The sequence below is a fragment of the Silene latifolia genome, chromosome 1 (assembly GCF_048544455.1).
Source record: "Silene latifolia isolate original U9 population chromosome 1, ASM4854445v1, whole genome shotgun sequence".
In the NCBI taxonomy this organism is placed as follows: domain Eukaryota; kingdom Viridiplantae; phylum Streptophyta; class Magnoliopsida; order Caryophyllales; family Caryophyllaceae; genus Silene; species Silene latifolia.
Window position 1 is genome coordinate 93,731,509 of NC_133526.1, and position 19,742 is coordinate 93,751,250.

A 19,742-nucleotide genomic window follows, 5' to 3' on the forward strand; every position below is an offset into this window, starting at 1 on the left:
AATGTGTCCTCTTCAAAGGACGAATATTCTACGAAAGTAAACCGCTCGTAGTCAAGTGTACTCAAGTCTTCCACTTGACTTACTTTTATTTGAAATTTTCAAGTCTTCTCTGGCTCAGGATCAAAAGGTACAATCTCTGACCTGTTAGACCTGAGCATACACGAATACAATAAGAAATATATCAAATTGTCTTAAGGAACTGATGCTTCCTAAGACAAAAGACAAAAAAAACAAAAACAAACAGAAAAAATGTTGTCTCCCCGGCAACGACGCCAAATTTGATAAGGTTATTTTCAGTCGTTGGGCTATCAAAATAAATCCTAAATTACTACTAACTGGTAGCTAGTGGCAAAAAAGGGTCGAATCCATAGGGAGGCGAGTTTAATTATTCTAGTTTGTTTATATTTAAGTTTGTCTTAAAGTAACCAATTTCTTGAAAGATGTTTGTTTGCTAAAACTAATTGCAATGTAAATAAAAGACAAATTAAACAATATTAAAGAATCTAGGGATCAACTTCACTAGGTAGTCATCCGGGGGTCAGGTTTAATTTATTAATAGAGCTAATTACGTTGTCTAAGGTTATATGATTGGTCGATTCAATATTCCCTTTAGATCTAATTTAACATGCGGTTGTTATCATTAAATTATCTCTATTCAGTCATCGCAGCCTATATTGATTCTAACCCAGTCGGTGAAAGTCTCAATTCGCTATACTAGTCAATTAACCATGACCAGTAATTAACTAACTAGATGAAGAACAATAAACTGAACAACAACGAATAAGCAATTTTAACTATCAATTCATTAATTAATCCCTCTTCTAACAACCTAGATCCCCATTCACCCTAGATTAGAGGTTTAGCTACGCATACTATAGGGAATAACAATAATAATAGAAGACATAATTAAAGGCATGAAAGATGAATAACGAATATTAAAAGAGAATTGTATGAATACCGTAGTAAATTAAGGATAGAACAAAGTCTAGATCCGAAAGTAATAGCAATAAAACTAAACTAAGGTTTTTAAGAGAGATTTTATTGTAAAGTAGCGTAACTAGGTAAAATAAGGCGTAAAATAACATCGGGTATGAATTGGGTATTTATAGTAAAACATAACCGACTTAAGGAAATTGCGGAAAACCCCTGAAACTAAAGTGTACTCGATCGAGTACATTCTCAGTTGATCGAGTCTGCTTGGGCTTGATCGAGGACTCTCCCTGTTTCAGCTCTTTTCTTCTGTTGTCTTCTTAACTTCTCTTCCTTTATTCTTTTAGATTCTTCTGCCATGCTCCGTATATTCCTTCATGCCCACTCCGCGGTTATCATTTAATTCCTTTTCTCCACAAATGCATTATTCCTGCATTAAACATCAAATAGCGGAAGTATCGACATTATAGCATAAAAGGTATGTAATTAATATAAACTAGCACGAAAACCGTATCAAAAGTAACTAAGGGGAGGCATAAATATGTATATAATTATGACTCATCAATTTGTATAGGTGATTGTGATTTTTTTTTTTTTTGTGTGGAGATGGTTGTATCCTTTTTGTGTGAGAAAGGATTTCCTACGTATTCACCTTAAGAGGTGAAACCAATCCATGCTCGTAGTTCAAGTGTTTTATTTGAGTGGGGTGTAAATTTTTGTTTGGGTGTTGTGGTTGTATCCTTGTTGTATAAGAAAGGACTGCCTACGTATTCACTTGAAGAGGTGAAATCAAACCATGCTCGTAGTTCAGGTGTTTTGTTAATTGTGCAAATGGATAGGGCCTCTAACAGATTAAAGGCTGCTGGAAACATGGCAAGGTGCCGTAACTTAGACTCGATTAAACATGCAATTTCAAATCAGAACGTTTTGAGAAATTGACTTGAAAGGGAGATTGCGGTCACTAGTTGCGAAACTAGGGAAAGGTTGTTGGTTTAGATTGCGGTCACTAGTCGTGAAACTAGGGAAAAGTTGTTGGTTGCTAAGGTTCCACTACAACGAAAACGCGGCATAGTGACGGGCATACTGACAAAAAAAAGAAGCCGTCAGAAAAAACGGGATACTGACGGATATCTGACGGAATTTCCGTCAGTACCGTTTCCTGACGGAGATTCCGTCAGTTATATTTGGTGCGTTGACTAAGTCAATGGCGCTAAATATATCTGACGGAATATCCGTCAGAATAATACTATTAGTGACGGAATTTCCGTCATTGGCATTCACACAGAGCAGTGCATTACAGCTGTTAGACAATTGGGACATCTGACGAAACTTCCGTCAGTAAAATAAAAAACTGACGGAAATTCCGTAAGATGTATTAGATTTTTGAAACCACTATGCGTCACAGCTGTCACATTATTTGATCAACTGACGGATTTTTCGTCAGTTGTTTGAGAATACTGACGGATTTTCCGTCAGTTGGTCAAATAATGTGACGTGTACACTACATGCATTATTGATCTGATAAAGTAGGCCTCTGACGGAATTTCCATCAGTTTTTTAGAAATACTGACGGAATTTTCGTTAGGAATTCTATTTAACTGATGGAATTTCCGTCAGTCGTGCCTTTTCTCTCAGACACGGGAACATTCATTTATCACTTTACCAATTTTCGCCCAAATTAATTAAAATTGCCAACCCTAACCTTCTTAAAACCCGACACCACCACCACTCTCCTCCACTTCCGGCGCCACCATCACCACCACCACGCCGTCACGGTCACTATAAGGTAATTATCTTTGTCTTTTCTTCCTCTCTCCTTTCTCTTTTTCCTTCTCCTTTTCTTGTTTTTTTTTCCACAACCGCCTCCCTTGCCGCCGCCGCCCCTCCTTGCCGCCGACCGCCGCCTCTGCCGCTGACTGCCGCCTCTTCCCCGCCTCATCCTTCCTTTCTTTTTCATTTTTTTCTTTGTCAAGTTAATTAGGTATTTCTCCTTTTAATTTTTTTTTTAATTAGCTTAATTGAATTAAATATTAGTGTGAATCAAGTTAAAACGACATATACCCTGTTTTCCATAGTTAGTATTTGTTTCCATTGTTTATATATACCCTGCAGAAATGGTTGATTTGAACTAACGATTTTTTCTTTGAACTAACAATTTGAATTGTTTTCAAGCACTGATTATACCGAATATTTTTCGCCGTGTTTTTGGGAGCAATAGTAGTGCATCTCAACATGATCGGGAGGACGAGGAGATTGAGGATGAGGTCGATCCTGAACCTCCAACACGGGCGCAGGAGGGCATGCAGGTGACTCTCTCATCAGCCCGTGCTCGGCCAGATCATTTTTGGTAAGTTTATGTTAATTTTTTTATTTTTAAAACCTATATATATATATATATATATATATATATATATATATATATATATATATATATATATATATATATATATATATATAACACTTACGATTTTAATTTCAAATATTTATGTGTTTTCAGCTGGGATGACGAACCGGTCAAGAAATATGTTACTTGGTCGTTCACCCGTAACCTAGGAGATGAGTACTTCACTAGGTGGGATGAAGCGAGTCACGCACAGCGTCAGAAGATGTGGAATTACTTTGCGGTAATTCTGTATTTCAATAATAATTTTCTTAAGTTTATAATAATTTTCTTAAGTTTTATATAACTAATTTCACACTTGTTTTGAAACAGACTCATGTAAGATCCATCGATCGTGGCTATGATCCTACGCCTGAGTGGCAGTCGATGGTACGGTGGATTACCACTCTTATTAATGGACTAAAATATAATAAGAAAAAGCCAAAGTGGGTGCATGATACTTGGTGGGAGAACCTTAAGAGTAGGCCACAAGATCCTACTTTTGCCAAACATTCAAAAATCAACACGGCAAATAGGAAGTCGGGTGGTAAAGATGGGAAAGCATTGGGCACCCACACTCTTGGTCGGAAGAGTTGCTCCGATGCTTTTAAGGAATTGGTAAGTATTGTTTATATTGCTTTTAAAAGTGGTTAATATATATGATTGACAAATATATACTTGATTTTACTTGTTTCCATACTAATTTCAGGGTCAAGAGGCCACTCCCTACAAGTTGTTTACGAAGACGAACAAAAATAAGAAGGGCGAGTGGGTTAATCCCCGAGCTGCTGAGATTGACGTAAGTTTTTGTATTCAATTTAATATTTATTTTTGTTACAAAGAACGATAATATCTTTCTCAGAAAGAACAATAATATCTTTCTTATATATTATATATATATATAAATATATATATATATATATACATATATATATATATATACATATATATATATACATATATATATACATATACATATATATATATACATATACATATATACATATATATATATATACATACATATATATATATATACATACATATATATATATATATATATATATATATATATATATATATATATATATATTTATATCGTTTCTGACGATTTTGTCTCTTTTTTCAGCATGATTACCATGAGGAGATGAGTCAAACATTGCCACCTGGACAGTCTCCCGACGAGATCCGGGCGTACTAAAAGGCTGTCAAGGGCTTTGACGAGAAGAACCAGATATTTGGGACCGGAGATAAAGGGGCGGAAATATGGTATAATCCTCTTACTAACAAAGCTATCCGATGGTCTTTCTCTTACGCTCCTAGCATGATTTCACAGCTTTCCACCCAAATGAATGATGAGCGAGCCGCTCAAAGTGCTCTTGAAAAAACCGTTCTTGAACAGGCTGAACAAATGGCGGCAATGCAAAAGGCCTGGGCTGATATGCAAGCATTTCAACCCCCAAACACGTGTTCACAATTTACTCCACATAGGCGGGATGACTTTGCGGATGATGGACACGAGTTTGGAGGAGGTGGTAGTTTTATTGAGCCCATAGGTTAGAACCTTTAGGTTAGAGCCTTTAGTTTGGTTAGTATTGTTGTCTAGTAGAGAGTATGAAAAACATGGTGATTCGTGTTTAATTAGTAAGACAATGTACGAATTTGACTATCTTTTTATGTAAAACATTTGCGTTCAATTCTCTTTTGTTGCCTCTCTTTATTCCCGCAATAGCGGTCGACGTGAAAATGGATTCCCGCTTGGCGGTCGACGATTTTATGTGTTTTTGCAGGTTTTGGTTGTATTTGAAACGATGCAAATAGGCATCGTGGCTGTATTTGAAACGATGCAAAAACGCATCGTGGCTAGGCAACAGGCTGCTGTTTCCAGGCCTGTTTTTTAATGAAACTAACGGAAATTCCGTCACTAATGGCAAAAATACCGACGGAATTTCCGTCACTGCCTTTTTTTTTCCAATTTCCAAAATTTGCATGAACCTGTCACGTGTCCCCCTATACCGACGAAAATTCCGTCAGTAATAGCTTCCTCATCTCGTTCTCCTTCTCTGTATGTAAGAAAGGGCCAACCTTTCGTCCTATTTCAGAACGATCGTCTTACAAGGGATTCGGGTTTTGGTCTACTTTCTTTCATTTTTGGGTTTTAGGTCACCCTTGGACGGTTCCTTGGACTTTAAGAGATCAAAAACAGGTAACGGTGATAGGTTACTCGACAATGTCGAAATTCCGTCTTGTTGTAATCGTTTTATATGCTCTTTCGATATAGCTTGGTCCTTTATGTCTTTTCCACTGTTATAGGTTAATTTCTGCCTTAATTGGTTGTTGGTAATGGCTGTTTGAGACGGGTAACTCGGGTTTGTCTGAGCGAGGTTCTGATGGCTTGTTCATGGAGTGTCGTCTTAGTTTCCGTCTGTTTCAGTCGAGTGATGGCTGTTTTTTTTTTGGCAGGTTTGAGACGAGTACGGGTCGAGTCTTGGAGATGGGTTATCTGCATTTTAGAATTTGTTTTGAGTTGCTTGTACAGGTGGTCCGTATAATGCTATTGTCGGGTCTGTTCTGGTCTGTTTTGGGGGTTGTTTTTGGGATGTTTGTCTAGGTGGTTGTAGGGGTTGGGTAAGGGTTGAATGGTGGTTGTTCTAGGGTAGTGAGTACCAGTGACCGGGGTTGTTGTGAGGCCGTGTTTGGTCGGGTGTTGAGGCCGGGTAAGGGCTGCCAATACTGACAGTAACTGACCCCCAATACTGACAAAGGGTCAAGGGGTTATTGATAACCTAATCCCATACGCAAGGGTACATGGGTAGGTGTTACATTTGAGTGGATATGTGGCTCATAGTTTAGGAGCAATGAAGCCGTGGATTCTAGACAATTTCGATAGAGTTAATTAGGTTCAATTTGGTGGTATTTGTCGGCTCTTAGAGAAGAAAATAGAGTTCGATTGAATGATATCTAAAGTTTGTCTATGAGACAATACGCAGCTACTTCTTTGCGGATTGGAAATGTTTTAGCACTAGTTGGTTTCTTTGAAATATTTGGATTTCCGTCTCGTGTTTTTATATAACGAAATTCGTTAAATATCGCTCATTTTGATATCCTTCTCACATGATTTATAATTGTGCAATACATTTATTAATTATCTCATTTGTATATGTAATGACATGCTTCCATTTTAACATGAGTCCGATTTAATTGTTCATGCCTAGTGAATTGTAAATAGTTTATCTTACATTTGAGTCATTTATAACTGAATGCTTGTTCTGCTATTATAAATGGTTCATTTCCGTTTGTTTACATTTTTATTCAAGTGACAAGTATTGAAGAAATGGGTTACTTATTCCTATTCATGATTATGATTTGGCACGAAATGTCTCACTTGGATTATCATCGGTTCATTACTTGTTGTAGTCTCTTTCCAAGTTGATTCGTATCGCTTGGTTGAGTCGTATTCTCTGATAATACCTTATGCTATACCGTATTGCTTGACTTATCTTTACGCCTCTTTCGGACTGTTCTGCCGATTGTGGGTTTAGCTCATATTTTCCGCCTCTTTCGGACTGTTCTGCCGATTGTGGGTTCTCGACTTCCGTTCTGTCGATCGAGTCTTGGATGCGGACTGTTCTGCCGCATGTCGAATCGGGGACCGTTACGCCCGAGAGTCCGCCAGATTTAGACTAGGACTGAGTCTTGGGAGTACCATTGTCATCCTACCAGGGGAATTATATATTTATATATGAGTAGTAAAGGTCTTGCTTGGTTATAGATATTGGTATTTGTCTTTCAAGGTAAGAGTTATGCCTTGTGTTGTTTGTCTTGGTCCTACCGGATACTAGGGGTGAGCTATAAGCCCTCTAGTTGCGATATGATCGTCGGGATTGATGTTCCCATCCGTTCTTATGGTAAGATGCAAGCCATAAGTATGAATGTGACATTAGTAGCCACGTCCCGTGCAACATTTGCTAAGTGGTTTTCCAAATAATGGCTACGGTTTCTATTCTTGTAACTTGCATTGATTGACCTCTTACTTAACTGCTTCACATGATTCGGATCCTAATCCCATATCTATGTTGGATTTCCTCGAAATGCATGCTTTTGTATAAATGACTGTATTCTTGTTTTTCATATTATTTAATTATCTCACATGATTAGTTGAATCTTTATTATGCTAATGTTGATCTATCTTGTTCCATCTCATTTATTTGCCACATTTACACATAAACTTGATATTCTTATCTTTTGTATGTATCTTATTTGACTTACCTGTTTTAGTTCCTTGTTATGTTCGTTTTGACATTTTGTGGCTGGGAGAACCTTGAGTTACTCCCACCGATGTGGCGTGCGTTCATGTTTACATGAATGACAGTATTACTTGGTGCATTCATGGGGTGAAGACATGTGTGAGCTAGCGAGCACTTTGGCCTTGTAGTCGGTTATTAGGATTGTTTAGACTCACCTTTTATTGTATTGTCATTCGAGGGATATATTTTCCCTCACCTTGACTATCATATTTGTATAATTTAAATCTTTATTTCCGCACTCTTTATTTATGTTTTAATTTTTGGCGAACCCGCGCTTTAAATTTTAAAAAATTTCAAAAATCCCCTAAAATTTCGCATTTTATTAGTTATATTTTCCGCTTTATCGCGGGGTGTCACAGTTGGTATCAGAGCCTATGTTGCTCCCGACGCACACACGTGTACCCCAAATTTAAATTTGAACTTGACCTTAAATAATGAATGAGAGATGGGTAGACTTAAGGACCTAAGGTGGTAGTCTGTATTGTGTTTGCTCTTTGTTAGGTTCTAACCTGTTTGTTGATTGTCATTTAATAATTGTTGTGCCCTTGGATCAATTACCGTAAGCTTATCTACATGAAGACCAAGATTTGGTGCCTATTGCTGGGGATTGAAGATTTTTCAACCTTTGAAGAATGCTTCTACTTCCTCGAAGATGTTTCTCATTCTTTGTGTACTTTGCCTTATCCTTTATCTCTTGGTGCTTATCCTTTTTCTAAACTCTCTTCCGTTTTACTTTGAAAGCTACTCTTGTACTCCTAACTTGTCCTTTGTTCCTTGCTTATACTCCCTTAACGCCTTTTTATGGTACTCTTTCTTTTGAGGAATGTTGACCTTGGTTGAAAATTTGACTTTTGAGGAGATTGTTGTGTTTGACCCTTAATCCTGGTTTTGAGGTGATTTGATGTTGGAGAGACTTAGGTAGTGTGATGAGACGTACTTGATGATTCTTATACCTAGATCCTTGATAAAGTGAGTATATTTGATTGGTAGATTTTGTATGTCAAGTGTGAGTGATATTGATTACTACTTGAGGTATGATATGAGAGTGAGAGTAAGCTACATTGTTGGGGAGTCTTAGCACTTTTTTTAGTAACTGGAAAGGATAAAGGTAGGGTTGGCACCAATGATTAGGTTAAAGGACATAGTTTTAATTTATGGTTTTAGAAACTTTGAGGTTGTATTGAGTACTTCAGATGATGGGATGATGTTGTAGATAAGTGTAGATCTGTTTTTGGGAATCCGTAATAAGTAAAAGGATAGAAGGACTTGAGATCCTAGTGATTTTTCAGACTTTGGGTTGGCATGTTACTACCTTACTCTAAATGAGAACCATGATAGGCAAGAGTTGTTAGTTTTGGAATCACATTTGGGCATTCACTTTGCGGTAATGAGGATTAGTAGCCAGAGTTCTTGAGATGCGATTATAAGTTAGGATCGATAGAGGTTGAAGCTTTGACCTTGATCTCGTGGAGGTTGTTTGTAGATGTTTGGGGATTTGGGGTACTGAAATCACACTTATTGTGAAGTACCTTGTTTCATAGAATGACTTAGGATGAAGTGACACAAGTGTTTTGAGGAAATCCTTGGGAGTGATGTGGTTATAAGTTTTGTTGTTAGGAAGTTTTCGGAACCGCTTAGGATGATGTTGTTATTTGAGATTTGAGTATCTGGCGTTTCCTTGTTGTCTAATTTCCCTTTTTCCTTGATCATAAGCGTTACCGTTCATACCCCTTTTCCTTGCTTCATCATACTCCTCTTTTAAGTTTGATGCTGGTAACCTATGAAGCTCTATCTTTTACAACTTTGTAAATTCGACTTCAATCCTTGCCCTATGAAATTCATCATAGCTCTTGTGTTGGTTAAGTTTGGACTCTCTTAGCGTACTTCGTATTTATGTTGTCTAAATTGCTTTTCATTTCACACAATTTCTACATATTTCAAGCTACCAGTTTTGATTCGTTGTTAAAAGTTGATGTTACTTTTGCAAACTTTACCTATTTTAAAAGGTTCGAAAATGAAAATTTGATTTAGTTCCCTATTTGTTGTTTGAATATAAACTCATTTATCATAATTTTAATTGCTAAACCCGAGATTTCTTAGAATTTTATCAAATTTCTGTTAACTTTGATCTAATTATGACTTCTTTGTCAAAGTTTAAGATTTCATTTTCAGAATTTCGACCCCCTTTTGAGTTTAAAAGTGAAACTTCTATTTCCATTTTTGGCTCTTACAAGAGAAATTTGAATAAATTACCTTTCTCTTTTGATTTTAACGTTGATCGGATGATAGAACTCGTTATTGGAGACGTTTGATAACTTGTTCTACGCTTGTCGGCGAATGATTTTGTTTTGAAATTGTCTTTGATTTGGAAGGTTAGCGTTCTTGTGTGCACGACAAGAGCAATTTCGTTCCATGAATGAGACTTACACTTTTGAAAACTCTCCGTTAATGTTTTTGAAAGTGTTTTGATTTTGATTTATACAAATGATTTGCCTTTCGACTTGGTTCTATCGGAAAATTTTAGTTGAAGCTTTTGAAAGAATTTTAATTCTTACGATAAGTAACCTTTTAAATGTTTCGGTTACCGAGTCCAGTTCCAGTTTCATTTTAAATAACCTTTCATTTCTACTTTCAAGTTTCGAGGACGAAACTTTTTAAAAGATGGGGTGATTGTAACACCCGCGAATTTCCCTTTCTGACAGTTAAAATTTATTAAACCGTTTAATTATTTTTTTATATATTTTTGAATTATTTTATTTAATTAATTTTATGTCAAACACGATTTTTATAAACGTATTATATAAAAGCTCGTTTATATAAAAATACGTACGATTAAATTATATCTTTAAGGCATGATTTATATAATAATATATGTATACATATTTTTGGTCGGGTAATGATAGTGACAATAATAATAATAATTTCCGTCTAACATTAGACCGTCACATTTTATTTGAGAATCTTATCTTATCACGGACCAATCGAAAATCGACACATACACCCCCTATCCACCCCACACTCTACTTTTACATATTATTATTATTATTATTATTATCTATTATCATTATTATATAATACTATAGTTGTTGTCATGACCCACCCGTCCCCCTGCTTTTCTTCTTCTTTTCTTTCTCTTGCACAAAACGCAGCAGCAGCAACAAACAAATCAGAGCATCCGTACAACCTCCATTTCCATCGACCTTCAACCCCCATTTTCTCTTCCGTTTCTCAACCAAATTTGATAAATTTTACACCAATAGCTTCCTCATCTCGTTCTCCTTCTCTGTATGTAAGAAAGGGCCAACCTTTCGTCCTATTTCAGAACGATCGTCTTACAAGGGATTCGGGTTTTGGTCTACTTTCTTTCATTTTTGGGTTTTAGGTCACCCTTGGACGGTTCCTTGGACTTTAAGAGATCAAAAACAGGTAACGGTGATAGGTTACTCGACAATGTCGAAATTCCGTCTTGTTGTAATCGTTTTATATGCTCTTTCGATATAGCTTGGTCCTTTATGTCTTTTCCACTGTTATAGGATAATTTCTGCCTTAATTGGTTGTTGGTAATGGCTGTTTGAGACGGGTAACTCGGGTTTGTCTGAGCGAGGTTCTGATGGCTTGTTCATGGAGTGTCGTCTTAGTTTCCGTCTGTTTCAGTCGAGTGATGGCGGTTTTTTTTTGGGCAGGTTTGAGACGAGTACGGGTCGAGTCTTGGAGATGGGTTGTCTGCATTTTAGAATTTGTTTTGAGTTGCTTGTACAGGTGGTCCGTATAATGCTATTGTCGGGTCTGTTCTGGTCTGTTTTGGGGGTTGTTTTTTGGATGTTTGTCTAGGTGGTTGTAGGGGTTGGGTAAGGGTTGAATGGTGGTTGTTCTAGGGTAGTGAGTACCAGTGACCGGGGTTGTTGTGAGGCCGTGTATGGTCGGGTGTTGAGGCCGGGTAAGGGCTGCCAATACTGACAGTAACTGACCCCCAATACTGACAAAGGGTCAAGGGGTTATTGATAACCTAATCTCATACGCAAGGGTACATGGGTAGGTGTTACATTTGAGTGGATATGTGGCTCATAGTTTAGGAGCAATGAAGCCGTGGATTCTAGACAATTTCGATAGAGTTAATTAGGTTCAATTTGGTGGTATTTTTCGGCTCTTAGAGAAGAAAATAGAGTTCGATTGAATGATATCTAAAGTTTGTCTATGAGACAATACGCAGCTACTTCTTTGCGGATTGGAAATGTTTTAGCACTAGTTGGTTTCTTTGAAATATTTGGATTTCCGTCTCGTGTTTTTATATAACGAAATTCGTTAAATATCGCTCATTTTGATATCCTTCTCACATGATTTATAATTGTGCAATACATTTATTAATTATCTCATTTGTATATGTAATGACATGCTTCCATTTTAACATGAGTCCGATTTAATTGTTCATGCCTAGTGAATTGTAAATAGTTTATCTTACATTTGAGTCATTTATAACTGAATGCTTGTTCTGCTATTATAAATGGTTCATTTCCGTTTGTTTACATTTTTATTCAAGTGACAAGTATTGAAGAAATGGGTTACTTATTCCTATTCATGATTATGATTTGGCACGAAATGTCTCACTTGGATTATCATCGGTTCATTACTTGTTGTAGTCTCTTTCCAAGTTGATTCGTATCGCTTGGTTGAGTCGCATTCTCTGATAATGCCTTATGCTATACCGTATTGCTTGACTTATCTTTACGCCTCTTTCGGACTGTTCTGCCGATTGTGGGTTTAGCTCATATTTTCCGCCTCTTTCGGACTGTTCTGCCGATTGTGGGTTCTCGACTTCCGTTCTGTCGATCGAGTCTTGGATGCGGACTGTTCTGCCGCATGTCGAATCGGGGACCGTTCGCCCGAGAGTCGGCGATTTAGACTAGGACTGAGTCTTGGGAGTACCATTGTCGTCCTACCAGGGGAATTATATATTTATATATGAGTAGTAAAGGTCTTGCTTGGTTATAGATATTGGTATTTGTCTTTCAAGGTAAGAGTTATGCCTTGTGTTGTTTGTCTTGGTCCTACCGGATACTAGGGGTGAGCTATAAACCCTCTAGTTGCGATATGATCGTCGGGATTGATGTTCCCATCCGTTCTTATGGTGAGATGCAAGCCATAAGTATGAATGTGACATTAGTAGCCACGTCCCGTGCAACGTTTGCTAAGTGGTTTTCCAAATAATGGCTACGGTTTCTATTCTTATAACTTGCATTGATTGACCTCTTACTTAACTGCTTCACATGATTCGGATCCTAATCCCATATCTATGTTGGATTTCCTCGAAATGCGTGCTTTTGTATAAATGACTGTATTCTTGTGTTTCATATTATTTAATTATCTCACATGATTAGTTGAATCTTTATTATGCTAATGTTGATCTATCTTGTTCCATCTCATTTATTTGCCACATTTACACATAAACTTGATATTCTTATCTTTTGTATGTATCTTATTTGACTTACCTGTTTTAGTTCCTTGTTATGTTCGTTTTGACATTTTGTGGTTGGGAGAACCTTGAGTTACTCCCCACTAACTGTGGCGTTCATGTTTACATGAATGACAGGTATTACTTGGTGCATTCATGGGGTGAAGACATGTGTGAGCTAGCGAGCACTTTGGCCTTGTAGTCGGTTATTAGGATTGTTTAGACTCACCTTTTATTGTATTGTCATTCGAGGGATATATTTTCCCTCACCTTGACTATCATATTTGTATAATTTAAATCTTTATTTCCGCACTCTTTATTTATGTTTTAATTTTTGGCGAACCCGCGCTTTAAATTTTAAAAAATTTCAAAAATCCCCTAAAATTTCGCATTTTATTAGTTATATTTTCCGCTTTATCGCGGGGTGTCACAAAAGCCGTCAGTACGGCTTGATTATTTCCGTCGGTATCCCGCGTTTTCGTAGTAGTGTTCAAGGGTAGTATTTCGTGAGTTGGTCTAGGTTGGTTGGGTTTGTGAAGTCCTCCCCGTCTAAGTCACTCAATCTCACTACGCCCTCCGAAAGGATTTTATTGACTAGGTATGGCCCGGCCCAAATTGGTTAAATTTCCCCACAAATCGACGGGTAACGGTGCTCGAACCGACTTGAGGACCAAGTCGCCTTCTTTGATGTTTCTGGGTTTGACGTTTTTGTTGAATGCTCATTGTATACGTCCTTGGTATAGCTGGACGTTGTGCAAGGCATTGAGTCGCCGTTCATCTATGAGTGTGAGTTGCTCGAACCTTTGACGGGTCCATTCCGCCTCAGGAACTAGACTTTCGTAGGATGCGTAGAGATGGAACTTCCAACTCCACTGGTTGTACTGGCTTCATACCGTATGCTAGGTAGAAGGGCGGTTATCCTGTTGGTGTTCGGATGGAGGTTCGGTATCCCCATAGTGCGAAAAGGAGTTTGCTCGGCCAATCGCGATGATTGTCTTGCATCTTTTTGATGATGGTGACGAGCGTTTTATTTGTTGCCTCTACCGCTCCGTTGGTTTGGGGACGATAGGGGGGATGATCGGTGTCGTTTGATTTTTTATTTGTCCAGTAGGGCTTGTGTTTTAGCCCGGAAGTGGGAGCCTTCGTCGCTGATGATTTCATGGGATATCCCATATCTTTAGATGATGTTGTCTTGGATGAACTTGGCAACTTTTTTAGCGGTCAAGACTGCATAGGATTGTGCTTCCACCCATTTGGTGAAGTAGTCGATTGCGATGAGGACAAAGCAATGTCCTTTGGTGCCTATCGGGTTGACTTTGCCGATGATGTCGATGCCCCAGGTCGAGAAACGCCAGGGTGATGTCTGTTGGAGTATGTGTCCTCGACAATAGTGCAATAACATTATTAAAACTCATAATAAGAATACATAAAGGGATGATTCATTTTTATACATCAACTGATCAACATTAATTGGTAATGATTGGCTGACTAGAGTTTGACATTATTGTCGTTTGACGATGGTGATCAGTTGATCCCTTAAGGTCACACCTAAAGGACAATTCCTTTAATAGATAAATTAATTAATTTTATGATGATACATATTACTTAATTCCTTAAAATTGAACAATTTACATATGTGAGTGAAAATATGAATCTTATTGTAATTCGATTAAATGAGATTCGTTTTAGTAAATAAGATGTTATATATTACTAAAACTTTGTTTATGAAACAATTAAATTAAGAATGATCAGTTAATTATAATTACAATTTGTTATAGATTATATTAACATGGACCATTTTATACACTTATAATCATGAATTACTAGTCAATTGTTATATATAATTAAATTAATACATGTAATGATATTAAATTGTTAAATATGCATTAAATTTATTAATAACATGTTACATGTTAAATGTTACACATTATATAACAAAGAGACAATTGACAAAAATAATATGGACTTCATATTAACAATGTGCACCGGTTTTTAGAGGATTAAAAGGGTGAAATGATTAATTATTATTTTAAATTGTTTAAAACCAAAATCATTGCCTATTCTTACAAGTCTAAACCCTACACATTATGGGTAAGACAAAAAGAATAAGGAAAAACCATGCATTGGCCCCTTCCCTTCACCCTACCCGGCCACCCTTCAAAAGAGAACAAGTTCTCATTTTCATTAGACTTACTAATTCATTCTTAGATTTTAAACATCTCACTACTCTTCTATCTCTCTAAAATTAGTTTTAGAAAAAGAATATAAAATTATTCTCATCTAATATTATTTAGTTACTAAAGGTAGTAATAAGATATATTATTAGATTATTTTAAGGTCTCTAATTTGATATATCTAGTTAGAATTAGGGGTTTGTCTTGGTGCAATTGAAAGGAGGATCTCACAATATTGAGACAAGGAGGATCATCCAATTATTTAAGCTCAAGAACAATTAAGAAAGCAGTTCTTACTTGTGCCCTTAAACCATTTTTCCTCAAATGTAAGGAACACATATCTTACTCTTTTTTTTTTATTTTGTTATGCATGCATAAGATCATAATCTAATTTATTGAGTAATTTAGATTTAAAATTAAAGAGTTTAATTTAAGGGTTAATGAATCCTTATCTTGTATTGATGACATACTACTCATTGGAAATGATATACCTATGCTTACCTCTGTCAAGGGGTGGTTGGGAAATCATTTCCAGATGAAAGATTTAAGAGAAGCACAACGCATATTAGGTATCTGAATCTATAGAGATAGATCGAAAAGGATATTGGCATTGAGTCAAGAATCTTATGTTGATAAGATTCTTCGACGTTTCAACATGGAAAATTCCAAAAGGGGTTTGATTCCAATGGGCAGTGGAATCACCTTGAGCAAGTCTCAGTCACCCGTTGAACCTGAAGATGTTGAACGCATGAAGTTGATCCCTTATGCTTCCGCTGTTGGATCAATCATGTATGCCATGATATGCACTCGTCCCGATGTTTCATATGCTTTAAGCACGACAAGTAGATATCAAGCCAAACCAGGTGAGAGTCACTGGGTAGCCGTCAAGAATATCCTTAAGTACATGAGAAGGACTATGGATTTATTCTTGGTGTTTGGAGGTGATACCGAGCTAAGTGTGAAGGGTTATACCGACTCGAGCTTCCAAACTGATAGGGACGATTTGAAGTCCCAGGCTAGTCTTGTTTTTATGATCAATGGTGGTGCCGTTAGTTGGAGAAGTTTCAAAGAACCAGTTGTTGCGGATTCTACAGCGGAGGCTGAGTACATTGTAGCATCTGAAGCTGCCAAGGAAGCTGTATGGATTAGGCACTTCTTAGAAGGACTAAGGGTAGTCCCTTCCGCCAAAGATCCCATCACACTTTATTGTGATAATAGAGCGGCCATCTTTCAAGCTAAAGAACCCAAGTCTAGCAACAAGTCTAGACATGTACCCAGAAAATTTCATATGATTAGGGATTACATTGAAAGAAAGGAAATAGAGATTTGTAAGGTTGGGACAGATGATAATATTACTGATCCTCTAACCAAAATTCTACCTCAGGCTACGCATGACCGACATGTAGCTTTCATGGGTCTTAAGCGTATGCCTAATTTGTATTAGATTATGAGATATGAAGTAATAATATTGTATTGATTATTCATATAAGATAATCGCATTTATCGTTTGAGTTTCTTTTAAACTCTTTTATTTTATGATTATTCTATTACTTTGTTTTATCCAAATAGGTTGTTGAGGCAATATTGAACCCCATTAAAGTGAACTGGATTAACATAGTAATTGCCCCTAGTTACCGCTTATAGAGTTCTGGTAATTCATATAGCCTGGTCAATGCGAGAGCTACTATAGTATTCTTTTGAGTCAATTCTTTGACTAGAGACTGTTCGCCTAAGTTGGCACAGTTTTTGAGTGACTTTAAATTATGTTTTACGACTTTCGTAAATGAGGTCTAATGGGCATCTTTTGGGTCGTGATGAGCTGTGGCTAAACAAAGGGAATAGTGCGATAGGAATTGTCCACCCCCAAGTTAGGGTTATTTAATAATCTCAAGGACACTCGATGAGTAGTGAACTGAAAATGCGTGACCACGCTCGGAAGGTATCTATGGCAGATAATTCCGGTCAGACAGTTACTCTCCAGATCGAGGAAACCACTCTAGATATGATCACTTGCAAGAATGACCTGCAAGACACCTTACATTGAGTGGGAGATAGTAATAGGACAAGAGAATTGGTGACGCACACTTGTCTCAGACAAGTGGGAGATTGTTGGAGTATGTGTCCTCGACAATAGTGCGATCACATTATTAAAACTCATAATAAGAATACATAAAGGGATGATTCATTTTTATACATCAACTGATCAACATTAATTGATAACGATTGGCTGACTAGAGTTTGACATTACTGTCGTTTGACGCTGGTGATCAGTTGATCCCTTAAGGTCACACCTAAAGGACAATTCCCTTAATAGATAAATTAATTAATTGTGTGATGATACAGATTAAATAATTCCTTAAAATTGAACAATTTACATATGTGAGTGAAAATATGAATCTTATTGTAATTCGATTAAATGAGATTCGTTTTAGTAAATAAGATGTTATATATTACTAAAACTTTGTTTATGAAACAATTAAATTAAGAATGATCGGTTAATTATAATTACAATTTGTTATAGATTATATTAACATGGACCATTTTATACACTTATAATCATGAATTACTAGTCAATTGTTATATATAATTAAATTAATACATGTAATGATATTAAATTGTTAAATATGCATTAAATTTATTAATAACATGTTACATGTTAAATGTTACACATTATATAACAAAGAGACAATTGACAAAAATAATGTGGACTTCATATTAACAATGTGCACCGGTTTTTAAAGGATTAAAAGGGTGAAATGGTTAATTGTTTTAAATTGTTTAAAAGCAAAATCATTGCCTATTCTTACAAGTCTAAACCCTACACATTATGAGTAAGACAAAAATAATAAGGAAAAGGACATGCATTGGCCAGTTCCTTCACCCTACCCGGCCACCCTTCAAAAGAGAACAAGTTCTCATTTTCATTAGACTTACTAATTCATTCTTAGATTTGTTGGAGTTAGTGTCCTCCACAATAGTGTGTTTATATAATAAATCTCATTAATGGAATATCATCAGATATTTAATTATTTGATCCTCGTCAGTTGATTAACGTAAATCGATAACGGTTGGCTGACTAGAGTTGACGTTATTGTCGTGAAACGGCGGTGATCAACTGACCCCTTTCGGTCACACCTAAAGGAACGAACCCCAATTGAAAACTAATTAATTGTATGAGATACAATTTATTTAGTCCTTTGATTTATAGACTAAAAGATTAGTCGATTATTTTTAGAGAGATTTCGAGTTGCGAACTCGAGGCACGGCAGTTATTATTTAATTATGTGATAATTGAATAATAAATTTTGGGAGACGGGTCTTAGTTAATTAATTGTTAATTCACTAAAATTGTACTAATCGATTAATGTGATTAATATTAGTATGTAAATAATATGTGTAGTGGTACACGTATATTTACGGAGTGATTTGGACGATTTAATTATGGAAGTATTTAAACATGAAACGATGTTTAAAACAAAATTACACGTATTTGTGCGACAAATATAAGAACCAATATGGACCCGTAAATGGGCAAGTGGACCGTGTATAATAGAGTAGTGGATGATTAGGAACATAATCATTTCACCTTACTTTATATACTACCATAAGTTATCTTATATAGATTTTGCATGTGATGCAAGATTAAAAATATAAGACAAATAGAACACTCCACCTCACCTACCCCTTCCACCGGTTTTCCCCCCATATACACTCAAGATGTTTGTTTATTTTTACACACAACATCACTTGAACATCTTTGCATGTGTATCTTTTCTCTCTAAAAATAATAGAGCATTCTCTTACTAAGATTGTTAGTATACAAAATTAATATTTACTAAGAGAGTTAGTAAAATTAAAATATTATCAAGGGTATAATTTTAACAAGTTTCTAGTTAAATACTTGTTAGAATTTTTGGGTTGAGTTCTTGGGTGCATCTTGAAGGAAATCTTCTCTTTGAAGATTTGTAAGGAGGATTATCCATTTGTTATAAGCTCAAGAACAAACTAGTAAGGTAAATTAGTTTGTGCCCATTTTACCATAAAATCAATGTAAGAAAATTGTTTTTCCTTAAACTTTCATTTTTATGCTTTTATATTTGCATGCATGTTACATACATCACCTAAATGATAAATTATGAGATAATTTAATTTTTATTAGAGAGTCTAATATGGATCTATGATCTAACAAGTGATATCAGAGCTTAGGCTTGTATTTTGCATGTTGATTTTAAGCATTTTAATGAATTATGAGATAATTTATAAAAACTCAAAAATTGTGTTAGAAGAGGTTTTAGCACGAATTTTTTGGGGCATGCATACCTACTGATCTTAAAAGGTTTTTGGTTAAGTGTGGTGATTTTTGAAGTAATTTTGCTATTTTTAATGATTTTTGGTAGAAAACCGAGTCAAAATGCCGTATTTTAGTTAAAAATTGACTAAAATTAGTTAAAAGTTGATTCGGTCCATGGCATTTTTATGGAATTTCATGCATGTTTTCTACT